The sequence below is a fragment of the Uloborus diversus genome, chromosome 9 (assembly GCF_026930045.1).
Source record: "Uloborus diversus isolate 005 chromosome 9, Udiv.v.3.1, whole genome shotgun sequence".
Lineage (NCBI taxonomy): Eukaryota > Metazoa > Arthropoda > Arachnida > Araneae > Uloboridae > Uloborus > Uloborus diversus.
Genome location: NC_072739.1, coordinates 123,424,189 through 123,438,682, shown reverse-complemented (window position 1 = coordinate 123,438,682; position 14,494 = coordinate 123,424,189).

Sequence of the window (14,494 nt, the reverse complement as noted above, 5' to 3'; positions counted from 1 at the left end):
AGTCGTACTTCTATATTCCCAGATATCATTTAACAAATGTTTTGTTATCTTTAACCTGCATTAATTTTCTCATGAATATTCAATAATTAATTATTCTTTTGATTTTTGAAAAATAATTGTGTGCTAATTGTGAATCTTATTGCTCATTTTAATTAGAGATGGTTTATCAATTTAAATCAATTTAATATGCTATATTGATCTTTAAATTTAATATTTTTCATTCTACACCCAAAAGAAAACAAGTTAGTTATAGTATTCAATAATATTTATCACTTAAATTATAATAGTTGTTTTCGTAAAGCGGTACAACGTGCCCAACGAGGCGGACCTTGGTCCACTTTACAAGGTTACGTTAAAAAAATTACATAAAAAAGTTACTCAAGTCAACATTTTCAAAAAAAAAAAAAGCTGAGATGATAAAAAATGTTTAGAAAAACTTTTTGTAAAAAATCCAACAGCTCACTAAATTTTTTGACGAGATAAAAAATGAAAAGTAAAAAAGTGGAGCGACGTGCTCCATCTTCCCCTACCGTCTAAAATTGTATTCTTTTAATCATAACTATGCATGTAAACTGTTTTATTTAAAAAATAGAAGTTGGCATAAATTTGCTGTGGGATCTTAAACTATTAATAGTTGTTATTATTTTTCCTATTCCATGTTTCTTACGGTTATCTGGAAAATATTTAAGTGTCTTCAAATTTTAATACAGCTCCGCGCGGGTCATTTTAAAATGAGGCCAAGCAGTCGTTTTTTTCCCCCTAGTAGTTTTGTTATTGCCTTGGAATGCTTAGAAGGATTGTAATCATCAAATTTTTTCACTCCAATGTCGGTCGGTTACACCCCTTCCCCACCCCCCTTCATAATTTCAAAGACAACTTTACTCCAAAAATTCTTAAATTCGAGCAATCCAAAGATTGCCAGGAACTTCAGTTAGTAATTTATAAATTTAGGTCATTAATATTAATACAAGACGAACACTGTTAAACTCGTGAATAACTTTTAAATAAATTGAGATAAAACTCTTATTCTCTAGTGAATATAACATTAATGTTAGCTTATAATTAGCACACTAAAGTACATGATGGAATTGAAAACTATTGTGTTCAAAGAATGATGATCTGTGTTTGATAAATTTACGAGTTTTTGGGCAAAGTGAAGGTTTCTGAAGTGTAATTAGTACAATTTTCAGATCTTTTACCACTCGTTTTGTATCTAAGAGTGAACCCAAGGGGAAAAAGTCAGCTGCTTCAGTTTTTCCTTGAAAACAAACTGAAATTTTAAAACTGGTTATAACATTGAACCTGTGGGAGTACCTGGATTTAGTACGCCTGCGCGTTGAAGACTTATATAATTGAACATTTCTAAGACTAACAAGAAACATTTAAATTATAATTTGAAACAAAACATTATAGATACCTGATATTTGGATATATATATTCATATTGATTTTATTTTACTTTAAGGCAAAAAAAATCGTTATTGCAATTGAAAAGACGGGATTTAGGAAAACAAGTTAATGATTCTTCCGCAAATCCGCGTTTTTACGCTTTTACGTCATTTTTTACATTTTTCCCAATTTTTGCTTTTTTTAGTTCCTTTTACATCGTAAAGTTTGTCGCCAACTTGTTTTGTATATAAAATATATATAGTGTTTATAAATCTGAAAAGCCTATCTCATAGCAGCCAGGTTGAAATTAAAAGAGTGTTTGGAGCAAATAAATTTGAGCTAGAAATCATGAAAAAAGAGAGGGGCTCAAAATTGGTCGCTTTTCTCCCTTGCTTTTAATTTTTTTCTGTTCTTTGAGTTAAAGCTTTTACTTTTTGAGATTACAATGTACTGTGATTTTATTTTGAAAACACCACGATATTCCATATTCTACCGCAAAACTTATGGTTCTCAAAGCATGAAAAGAATTTCGAATAATCGTGGTTCTGCTTTTATTCATTCTGAAAATAAGGTTCTAATACAGTACGAACGCACCAGCTTAATCAATTAAAAAGTAACGAAACGGAAAGGAAAACAATGCAAGCATTCTAAAAAGTTTAAAAGGACTTGCATATTTGTTACGTGCTATTAATGAATAATTAATTTCAAGGAAATAAAAAAAAAACTTTTCCTCAGACACACACACACACACAAAAGAAAAAAAAAGGCCTGTTTCATTCATTTCTTTCTTTCAGCTTTGGAAAGTCTTATTCCTAATAAAATTTGAAAAATATATGCATTAATAATCTGAGAGCTAGTTAACAGAAAAATGCAAGTTTCCCTTTTAAATTTTATTTGAAACAATGATTAATTTTCCGAGTATGTAGAATGCATTATCAAAAATGACTTTGACTTTCAAACAACTTCTAACACAAAATAAAATCTCTTAAAAATTGTTTTTAATTTTGAAAAATAATGGAGCAACATTTTTCAGACTTCCCAGCCTATGGTATTCAAGATTTGAGCTAACTTTAAAGCGCCATCTGTTGTCGAAGTCGAATAAAAACAAAATAATCGAATAAATTAATGCTTTGAACGAGGATGAAAAAAAAGCTTTTCTTTTCTAATTTCAATGAAATGTATTTTTTTACAATGAAAATTCTTTGTTTCGAAACAAAATTATAATATATTATATTTATCAGGTCAGGACATGATTTGTTAAGAACGTATTAGGAATTTGAGTTTCGCGCCAGTATCCACTGATTTAATAAGCTCATGTATCGTCGACTATTAAATACGTAATAATTAAATGAGAAATTAAGTTCCATTTAGCGTGCGTTTTAACAGCAATCAAAGATATCAGAAATTCGAAGTTAGACTTTGTGCTAGACTATTTTTATCCTTACAAACCATGACTTCAAAATGTAATTTTTTTTTTTTTTTTTTTTTTGCAACTCTAAATTTCATAACGAATCTGATGCCTCTATATTCAGGAACCTTGAAAGCAGAAGTTTTAAATAAAACTTTTTAAAGAAGTCAAAAATTAGATTTCAGAATTATTCGACAACGGAAAATAACAATATTTCTTTGAGAATTCTTGGTAACAGGCAGCAGAAGTGGTTTTTCTAATCTAAATCATTTTCGAAGTTAAAGGCCAATTATGTGTCAGAAAAAATGAATCTTATCCCTCAAATGTGTTAGTTGAAAAACTAAAATTATTTCAGGTAACTTATTCTGTCGTTTTTTGTAATACTGTTTGACCTTTGGTACCCGCAGAAGCGAATTCTTTTTCCCTCAGTCTGGGATGCGAGTTACAAAACACAAAAATAGTCTGCAAGGTGAATCAGCATTGGTTAGTCGAAACATTTACCAGAAAACATCACCAATGAAGAACTGAAAATTAAATGCTAAATTTAAACGTAGTTAAAAAACTTCAAAATAGAATGAAAAACAAGTGCAAGTAGCTGCTAGAGTATGTGCTTTTGCCCTTTCAGCCACGACTCCTGCATAAACTTTCTTTGAAAATTAAATTTAAATGAAATATTTTCAGTATTCTCGAAAAGTGAAAACGGCGTTGAAGCGCTTAAGCAAAAATACTAAGATAGAGTAATGTACGAGTAGTCCGTTAGTCTTCAGAAAAAACCACGATGACATAAAACATCCTATAGTTAGTATACATCTGATTTAAAATCAAATATGACGCACTCCCGCGTTCACGTACCTATCTTGTGGTTTCTTCACGGCTTTGTCCGTAATAGAAAAATTAAAAGGTCTTTTGGTTCGCCTGTATATTCACAAATAACGTATATTGATTTTACTCACCAATTGGCTTGTACCCATGTTACGGTTCCACGTTATGATAATTTCGTATCTCGCCAATTGACTTGTGCCCATGTTACGGTTCCACGTTATGAAAATTTCGTAATTTACTCGTCCATCTTATGATAGTTTTGTTCTTAAAATTGGAATAGAAAAAGAACCACATCGAATTTTCGAAAAAACGCTTTGAGGTGCACACCCCCATGCTACAAACTAACTTTGTGCCAAATTTCATGAAAATCGGCAGAACGGTCTAGGCGCTATGCGCGTCACAGAGATCCTGACAGACAGACAGAGATCCGGGCAGAGATCCTGACAGACAGAGAGACTTTCAGCTTTATTATTAGTAAAGATAAAGATCATATATCAACTTAAATTTTGAGAGGGCGGAAATTCTCAATTTGCCGAATCAAACTCCAAATTTCGCCAAATTTTTTAACTCCAAATTTTTGCGGAATGGAACTCTAAGTTTCGCCGAATGATGATAAATTTGTCGAATATAATTAAAAATTTTGCCGAATGGGACTCTAAACTTTGCCGAATGATGATAATTTTGCAGAATATAAGACCAAATTTTGCCGAATGATTATAATTTTGCCGAATCGTCAAACTAAATTTTCCAAATAAGGAAATTTTTGGAAGGTCACAATGATCTCCTATGACCTCCCACTGGATTGCTCCTGATAATAACAAATTTTGCGAATCCTGCTTCATCGGTAGACTATCCATTTGTAATGAAAATGTCATGATTTTAGATGAAACATGTGATTCTTTACATTGACTACAGGATCGGAAACCATTATCTAGTCAGTGCACAGAAACGAGGGATGATTGCCATTCTTCTTTTTTTTAAATAGATTTTTTGAGTGAGAAATTGGAACTTTAATAAAAGAACGAAGGAGTTTTGCACACCTTTTGATTAATCTCCATGGAACCCTGGATTTCCATGGAACACAATTTAAGAAACTCTGGATAGAGAGATTTATGACTGTTGTTAGTGGACACAGATGCTGATAAATGAGAAGTAAGTTCGTTTAGTTCTGGATGAACTTCTTGTCTGGGATTCAACAAGTTGAGAGGTCGATTATTGTTCTACCTTTAGAATTAATTATTTGCGGGTTAAAATTCTCTGTTTGATTGCCACATCACTCATTAGAAGCAATATCGTTCTTTTTGGTGACCATGGAATGTTCAGAGTAATTCGAAAGAAAACGCTCTATTTTTCTGCTTTAAAGTAATCTCCGATTAATGTTACATCATACTTTGCCGAAAATGTATTTTTGATCCAAGAATTTGTCAGACACAGCGAAAAGAGATCAGAAAATATTTGCTCTTACATTTCAAAAAATGTAAATAAACGTTTAAAGTTTTCCCTAATCGACATGAGAGTAAAGAAAAAGTCGGATATTTATCGGATGTCTTTAAAAAAAACTGAGAACTTGAGCAATAATTTTTGATTTACCTTAAAGATCCTTAATGTTTGCTCACATAAGTCAAACATAAAAGTCCCGTAAATGTTCGGTAAAAATAAATATTTAAACTTGATCAGCGTAAGTTATTTTTTAAAACTTCAGAATAGCCAGCAATTTTTACTTCCTTCTCTTAGCTTATGTAATCATTTTAAAGGTTAATTTTTAAGAAAATCAAACTTTTCAAATTTAAACGTTTCGTTTTAATCTTCCAAGTTATGTGTTTAAAGCAGATTTTAGTGCCAAGAGCAAATAATTTTCTAGTAATTGCGAGGAAAAGTATTGATTGGAAAAATATTTATTTGAACGAGGAACGTTTCTTTAAAACTGCTATTGCATGTTAGCTATTAAATAAATTTTCAGTTTTTTAATAAAAGCATCCTTACATAAATAATAGCCGATGATCGAGTAACCCGCGTGTTTCAACTATGAAAATCGTGCCACGGCATGATAATGTGATAATATGTTTTGATAATGTTTGACATGCCGGGACATGCTTTATCGTGACAAGACTGAACTGGATCCGGTAATTTGACTGTGTTACTGGTAACGCTGTCGTTTTAGGATGATGAAGAAACGTAAAATTGTTCAACAATGAACGCTATCTACTGGATTTTGGGGTTAATCCACTGGAGTTAGGGTTACAATTTCAACTACCAAAATAGCACCAAACAGGCAATTGCTTCGTTCAAATGTAGAAGAGTAGAAGCAATTTTCACCCGTCATACCTTGACGGGCGACTTTCTAGTTTAGTAATAACATTTATTTTTTAAACTTATCTAAATGTTTTACTGCAGTGCTGTAGAGTCGGAGTCATGGATTTGGGATCGGACTGATTTTGGGGTAAAAGAGTTGATGCTGAAAACATTAAATTTCCAAGACTCGCTTGGAATTTAAAATAACTTTTATATTTAACCAAAGTCGGAGTTGGTTATTTTCCACTTCGAGTCTGCAACTCTGCCAGGGTTGCGGAGTCAGAGTTGGAGTCGGACTGATTTTGTGGGAAAGAAGTCAGAGTCAGAAGCTCTAAAATTCCCAGAGTTGGAGTCGGAGCCGATCATTTTCTCTCCGACGACGCAGCCTTGTTTTAGTATCAGTAGCGTACGTAAAACGAGTGAGAGGATGAGAGCTCAGTGGTGGAAATATGTAGTACACTAAAAATAGGTGTCGGACCCAAACATCCAAAAAAAAAAAGCTAAACCTGGTGCAAATTGTTTATTACCCTCCCAATAAGAACAGGTAAAAAGTCCCACCCCATTGTGCGTCGGGTTTTGGAATGGAGGGCATCTAAAAATTGCTGTTTTGGGTATTTTTCCAGAATTTTTAGAGTAAATTTAAAATGAGAATATTAAGTTATACTAAATTTAAAAGCATGGAATTAAAGGTATTTGACCGCCAAGAGGGATGACATAACACATCAATGCTACAGAGCCCCCCTATCTCCGTAAAACGAAGCAGTACCCCCGAACCCCCCTCCGTACATTTCATATGGAAACATTATTTTATGCCAAGTTAAAGTTAGAAATCAAGTGTGTCCATTCTCCAAAAGCGATGATGCACCTCCTCTCAAAGCTACAGCACCCCCCTCCGCCAAATAAAATAAATATTACCCCCCCCCCCCTTTTATTTCAAGTAGAAGTATTATTTCATGCAAATCTAAAATGCATTAAATCAGGACTGTCCACCCTATAAGAACAGTAGCTAACCTCCCAAAACGAAATTATATACTAAAATATTATCCTTCCCCCCCCCCCCCCACCCCCTCTGATGGTGCACATTTGATTCAATGGCCAGAAAATCACGCTGAATTGTTTTTTGCTTTCAAATGTTTTCTCCTAAGCTTGCAACAAAAAGTCTTCGTTATCAAAATGTTTTTCGGAATCTAGATTCTCAGCAAAAATCGTTATAGTTGCACATTTCAGTCCACTTTCAGACTTTTCAAACACTCACTATATCCAATGAACAGTTCAGAGCAAGCACAAGATTTGAGGCGCAGAAAGTCTTCTACAGCTTGGCTGTTGTAATAAGACGCAGATTATATTTCTGTGGTGCTTTCTTTTTGCACCCATCAAAAATGACACTAGCTTTCCCAAACTTACAAGTGACTTATACACTGCATTGCTGGCATATTTTCTTGAAGCTTACAGAACCAAAAATATGATCAAGCAGGTATCTTCCATCTATTACATATGATGCAGTGAGAAGCAAAGGGATGTCAGTGGCAAAACTAAAAATTTGGAGATAACCAGTACAAATGGTTGGTGAACCTTTCCTCTATCTTGGGGCAAGAGATGGTACTAGTAGACCTGGTAGTTGCTTCTATACAGCATGATTTAGAAAAGAAAATCTATGAAAGCCTCCTAGGATGTTATCTTTAAACGCGTTTTATTCAAAACTTGAAAATGTTCACTTACGTCCCTTTGCTTCTTACTGCCTCATATATGACACCAGCTGTTCGTTCTGTGATGGTGGATGAACCTTTTTGCTTCAGATAATAGCACTTTAACGATACAGGATTTCTTTCCTTCTGAAACCAGATTCATCGAATACTGATGGAGTATCAGCGCATAACTCGTACCAGAAGCTTTTAGCAATTTGTTATTCCATCTTTACTGTTCATACCATTCGGTGTAAAAGATGGTTTGGGCTTACACATCTATACAGATAATAACTACTCTTGTAACAGAAGCTAAAGACATAACTGCTTACCTCCTTTACAAAGAAATGCCACAAAATTGGTTGCCTTCAATATCCTTTGATGTTACTACACGAACGTTAAAGGTCTCATCGCAACTCACTTTATCATCAGCGAGCAATACTACTACCAACTTGACAGGGAAGAAACTTCTGGGGGCTTTAGAAACAGATTGTAATTTCCAAACTGGGAGACAAAAAGGTGTAAATATTTAGCATTGTATTGTTGTATTGTCATTGCTCTCATCAAGACTTGTTCTATCGTTGAATCACTACAGGTTCTAGACCACCTGAATTTGTCACTGCGTTAGATCGTTGGATAGCTGATGTTTTAGCCTGATGTTTAATGTGATCAAATTTTTTTTATCGCATAATGTACTCAAAAGTTTCAGATAGTGTTGCAAGTATATGTCCGCATATTAAGCACAGTTCACATAACCATCTGCCTAAAAGAGAGGTAACTCGGTGTTCGCAAATGAGAACCCCTCACCGACTTAGAGGGTGCAGAATTGCAGCATTGCCCGTCTCATTATTGGCAATAATTTCGGTTTGTCCCCCGTTAGGGTGATGGCAAAAGATTGTAGAAAAGTTGAAGTAAGTTAATCAAGAAGTAGGGAAACTTTGGTCAATTTGGACTTTTTTTATGCTGCACAGGAATTTGGTTTTTCAGCGATCTAAATAGTTTAATAACTCCAGTCACAAATAATTTGGTTACTGAGCTCGCTTAGATCTTTTAGAATTATCATTCTTATATTACCATATCATTGTGTGACATTTTGTACTTCGAAAAAGTTTAAATCAGGGAAATTTTTTCGTGAACTTCACTGCAATAGTTGATTTTAGAATGTAAATTCAGAGTACCCCCCCCCCCCCCAAAAGCGATGGATCACCCCTTAAGTGTGACAAAGTACCCATCCAGAATACAAGTCCTCAAAAAAGAAAGAAATAATCTATCCTTGAAAAAACTGCCTTAAAAATTCCAATGATGCAAAGCTGCTCCATGGACCCCCCCCCCGTTCCTCCCCTCCGCCTGTCTACCCCTGTTAATTAGAATTTTTTCTGTGAGAGTTTATTATTTTACTGTTATAGAGTGGTTTCTGCGAGGTTTGAGAATTTTTTTTAAGTAATAGAAATTATTTTTATTTAAATAGAAGATTATTTCGTCCCCCCCCCCCCTTTTCCCCCAAAACCCGACGCGCAAAGTGCTGGGACTTTTTACCCCTTCTTGCTGGAAGGATAAGAAGTAATTTGCAACAGGTTTCGCCTTTTTTTTGGATGTTTGGGTTTGGCCATTTTTTGAACTAATTTTACTGTACTAATGTGGCAATGAGATGCTAAGGGATGTAAGTGGACATTTTCAAGTTTTAAGTAAAAGGCATTTAAAGATAAGGTCCTAGGTAGTTTTTCATTGAAAAGTTTTTCTAAATCATGCTGTACAGCAGCCCTACCAGGGCTACTAGTACAATCTCTTGCCCCAAGACAGAGGAGAGGTTCACCTACCATTTGTACAGGTCATCTCTAAATTTTTAATTTTGCTACTTACATCACTTTGCTTCTCATAGCCTCATGTAGTCTTTGCAAGTTTTGATTTGCGGACCTTTGTTATACTAATCTAGTACCTTACCACTAAGTTAAATAATTTTAAAATTTGGGGATAATTTGGATTATATGTTCGCTTACAGCTTGTTACATTTCGTGTACATTCCACAAAAATTAAATTATCAACATAAAGTAAGAAAAAATCCAATGATTTTTTTCAATATTTATTTATAAAATGCAACGATGTGCCGATTAATCGGCAGTACCGATCAATCGTGTACTTTGCCGATTTTTTATAATCGAGCAAATTTGGCCGATTAATCGATCAAAAAAAATATTTTCAAAAATGCTTTTTTAAGTATACTTTCTACAAAATACTATGAGGAATACATTTATTACAATAAATAAATGTAATTTTCTGTAAATATTGCTAATCAATGCAGAATAAAAGGGAAACAGAGCAGAAATAAAATAAATAATTTAGAAAGTGTTTAAAACTGAATGAAATTATAGAATAACCCTTACAATTGGTATTCACGTGACACTATTATGAATAACTAAATTCCCAGACTTTTAAATTGCAATGGCGAACAACATAAGTAGAAATCCCTCTCCCTCCCCTCCCCCCTCTACTACCACATATTTGTAATAAATAAAGAGCACTTTAAATCCATATTCATATGAAGTCAATATTTACACCATCGTAGGCCCCGTTCTTCGTTCATTTCTTATCACCTGCCTAGAAGCTTCTCTCTTGTATAGAAGGATAAAAGTTATAAATTAGTTTTGTTTTTATGCTATATATTAATGTTATTTCTATTTATCTTTTGAGGGACAGAAACGTAACAGAAAGGAACAAATGTATATATAATCCCACTGCAACTCCCCATTAACTCTCCCCAACGAAAAAGAAAAAGGTTCCTAATACTTTTGTTTTACTTCTCGAAGAAAATCAGGATCATTTCTTAATTTGTTATGATACCCCCACCCCAGTTTTTGATGACACAACATCTTTTTACCTCGTATTTTGCTTCTACTAACTAAAATATAATTTGTTTATATGTTTTGACAACCAACTCAAATGATTAAATTTTTATTCATAAAAAAATTAATTGTTATTAAATATCATTTGATTAAAAAAATATGCATACTTTGTTTTAATTTTTTTTATAACAAACTCATGGTTGAAGCAATGTTTTTTTTTAATTTACTTTAATTTTTTTTTTCTATTTTGAATAAATATACACAACTTGCAGACAATGTTGCAACATTTTTTTTTCTTGTGTCGAAACTTTTTTTTCCTTCAGCATAGTGCTTTTATTATACCTTGTTGCATAAATACCTTGGATTTTTTTTTATAAGGGCCTGAAGTCTGGGATTAAATGGTTACTAATAATTTAAGAAATCATTTTAAATTAAAAAGGATCCTAAATTAGCCACTAACCACAGGTTGCCTCCTAATATTGTTAAATTTTCATGTCTAGTTAAGATAATGTAATTTTATTAACAAATGTGAACATTGACTCTAAGAAATTGGATTAAGTTCTAAAACTGCTTTGGGAAAATTAGGAAAGTCAAGAAGAAATAAATCGTCTCATGGAAAAAAAAATATATTAACTAGTTCTAAAGTTGAAGTGATGAAGAAATTGATAGGGTTAAAAATAATCATTACGATCATTAATAGGCTAAGGCGATTAACAACAGTCGATTAATCGGTAATCGGCCAATTTGCTTATCGGCGCATCATTAATACATATACATACAAAGCGAATGCAAACATTGCTAAACGGTTGGATGCAAATTCCACTTCTTCTGGGATGTGAGTCACCCCATTCGACCACACCAGTTAAGGGCCAATCAAAAATGAAGGCAATCGACAAGAAAGGGTTTGTACAATTACTTTTTTTTTTTTGAATTACTATGACAGCGAACACTGAATGTCATTTACGCCTCTGAGACGTGTATTTAACAACTTAACGAAGAGATTTGATTAACCTACAAAAAAAATAAATGTTGGATAATATGTAGGAAAAAATGTGATGGTATGAGATACTTTTGAATACAGCACCAATCAAGCATACAGTCGAAGTATGCATGAATCGTACTACCCTTTTTGCTCCTTACAATGAAATGATCAGTAATAAGAAAGTATAATGAAACACTCAATTATAAAAACAGTGTATTACGTAAATTTCTCAAGAAAAAAGTGGAGTTTAACGTTTTTCAAATAAATTTATGAGTGAAGCATTAAACGCTCAGAAAGCGTCAACAGAAAAGTGTCTTCGTTTGATCGTAACAAGTGAAAATTTATGTCCTTTTTTTTAAAATCAAATAGCTCTTTCATGTATATGGATTACCATACCAGGATTTTCAGAATAAAACCAACGATTCTGAAGGTCACCCCCCCCCCTTCCTTGCTTCGAAATAATTTATATTTACCAGGAATCATACCATAGTAATACTAAACGCTTGCATGGAAATGCTGGCAATTTGTGAAAGACCCCTTGCGGTTCGTCGACTGACGGAAAATAATTGAAACTCGGCTCATTTAGGTGGTCAATATCTTTTAGATTTTATGACATTCAACTGGATTTTTTACGAGTTGCCAAATCTACTAGGCTAAAAATTTTTGAAAGTTATGAATTGCTATCTTTCGCGCATTTAAATTCGTACAAAGAAAGGCTGGCACTGCAATAAAAATACACAAGAGCATAAAAAAAACAGAAATGTTTATATATATTTACAGCAGATGCTTACATTTTCTGTTGATTTTGTGTAAATTGATGGGACAACGGGACATATGTGTCTATGTGGTCCGTAAGAGATGTTAAGCTACAATTCCTAAAAATGTGACTAATTTATTATTCAGTTCATATATATTTTAACAGTTAATGACATTACCTTCATTTAATCTTCAATTAAAAAGTAATATTCAATGTAATTAGAAGTATGAAAGTACAAGTAGCGATGTTATTCATTTGCGATATTTAAAAAACGAGCTGATGTGTGCATCACATGACTTCCTTTTACTCCAATTTAAAGATAATAGTGCCTCGGAGTGAGCAAAAAACACACTTTAAATATTTTCATTCCAAGTCTGTTGCGAACCGAAGCAAAGAAAACGTGTTATACAGATAATTTTTTCCAATATTGGCAGTTTTAATGTGATTCAATGGTAAACTCTCTAAATATGGCCAAATTGAAACCAGATTTAAAATTCAAAAAAAACCGCCAAGTTGGCGACAAAACTTGGCGACCAAAAGCTTGGCGATAAATTGCCAAGTGTTTGACAAATTATAGTACCGCTTGAGTTTGCATTGAAATTAACAATGATTTTATCCCAAAAGGGTGTAAAAGACCCCCTTTGGAACATTCGAATGCAACCAAAAGGGAAGATGCACAACTAGACCCCACTAAGAGTCTACGTACCGAATTTCAACTTTCTAAGACATACCGTTTTTGAGTTATGCGAGATACATACGCACATACGCACATTCATAGTACATACGGACGTCACGAAAAAACTCGTTGTAATTAACTCGGGGATCGTCAAAATGGATTCTTCAGGTGTCTATACATTCTTAAGCATGTATCCACGTGTGGTCGGGTTGAAAAAAAACTCAATATTCATTCGGGGGCGAGCAAAATGTAAATTAAAGCCGATTTTTGAGTGAAATTTTTTTCGCGAATACAATACTTCCTTTTTTGTTAAAGGAAGTAAAAATGCAGTAAATTTTTGAAACCATTTTTTTTTCTTTATTTATTTATTTTTATAAAGAATTTTTATTCTGTAATTTCTAAAATTTGAACTTAGAAGACACATATATGACTCATGATCCTTAAAGTGTTAACATACCTCATTCTATCTTGCTTTTAAAGTCGCATTTTTGGAAATAATAACAAGTTTCCACTATTTCTAAGCAAACTAACGCAAGAAACTTTTAATATAACCTTTAACGGAAAGAATTAAGTTTTTATAAGGGAACTATCAAGGTACCACTAATGTAATTAAAGTTAAATAAAAAGGATTTTCTTACGTAAGCACGATTCCTACCTCAAAGTATAAAATTCTTCTCAGAGAAGGCAAGAATTCCTTTGATTAAGAAAATATGATGTTTTATCTAAACATATTTTTTAAATTTACTTATGATATTTTTTAAAATGTGAATTTTCGTTTGATGTCACATTTTGTATAAGCATATATAAATTTAACAGTAAAGTAATTACTTTTTCCGTGCAATGCATTGAATTTGAACGTAAACAAGAACTTTTAATAAAAGTTACTATAGTATTATTCATCGGGGTAAGGAAATTGAGGGGGGCGAGAAATGTTTACTTTTGCGAAAGTTTAAAATAATTAATGCTTGAGAATCTGGAGCTGTTTTTGAAAATTTTCGATCGTAACACATTATTATGAGCACATCTTCAAGCTTCTTTTTCTGAAGCAAAGGAGCTTGTCTTTCTATTTTTGATATTGCCTTTTAATACGTTGACTTCTTAACGGTAATTACTCTTTAAAGTTTGCAGTTTCTTGTTAACATTCTCTCCACTAGGGATATTTTTGGCACATCCGTATTACACTGTAACACCTTTTCACCAAAAATAGAAATCGCCGCCAAGTGCACTGCGACTGGTACTTCTTTGTGACTGTGACTACTGCTTTTTTGTGACTGCTGCCTCAATGTTGTGAAAATAAATGATTTTTACAAGAATTTGACTGTTAAGTGTACTCATTAAAATGAACGTCAATTTTAAAATGTAAAGGAAAACGAGCTGATGACTTCCGACCTCACATGACTTCCTTTTACTCCAATTTAATGTCATTTTCCCATTATTGGCAATTTTAATGTGATTCAATAGCTTACTCTCTAAATATTACCAACAATGGCCAAATTAAAACCAGATTTTTAAAAAAAAATCGCCAAATTTGTCGCCAAGTTGGCGAAAAAACTTGGCGACCAAAAGACTGGCGATATATTGCCAAGTGTCCGCCAAATTGTAACACCACTTGAGTTTACATCGAAATTAACAATGATTTCCCCCCAA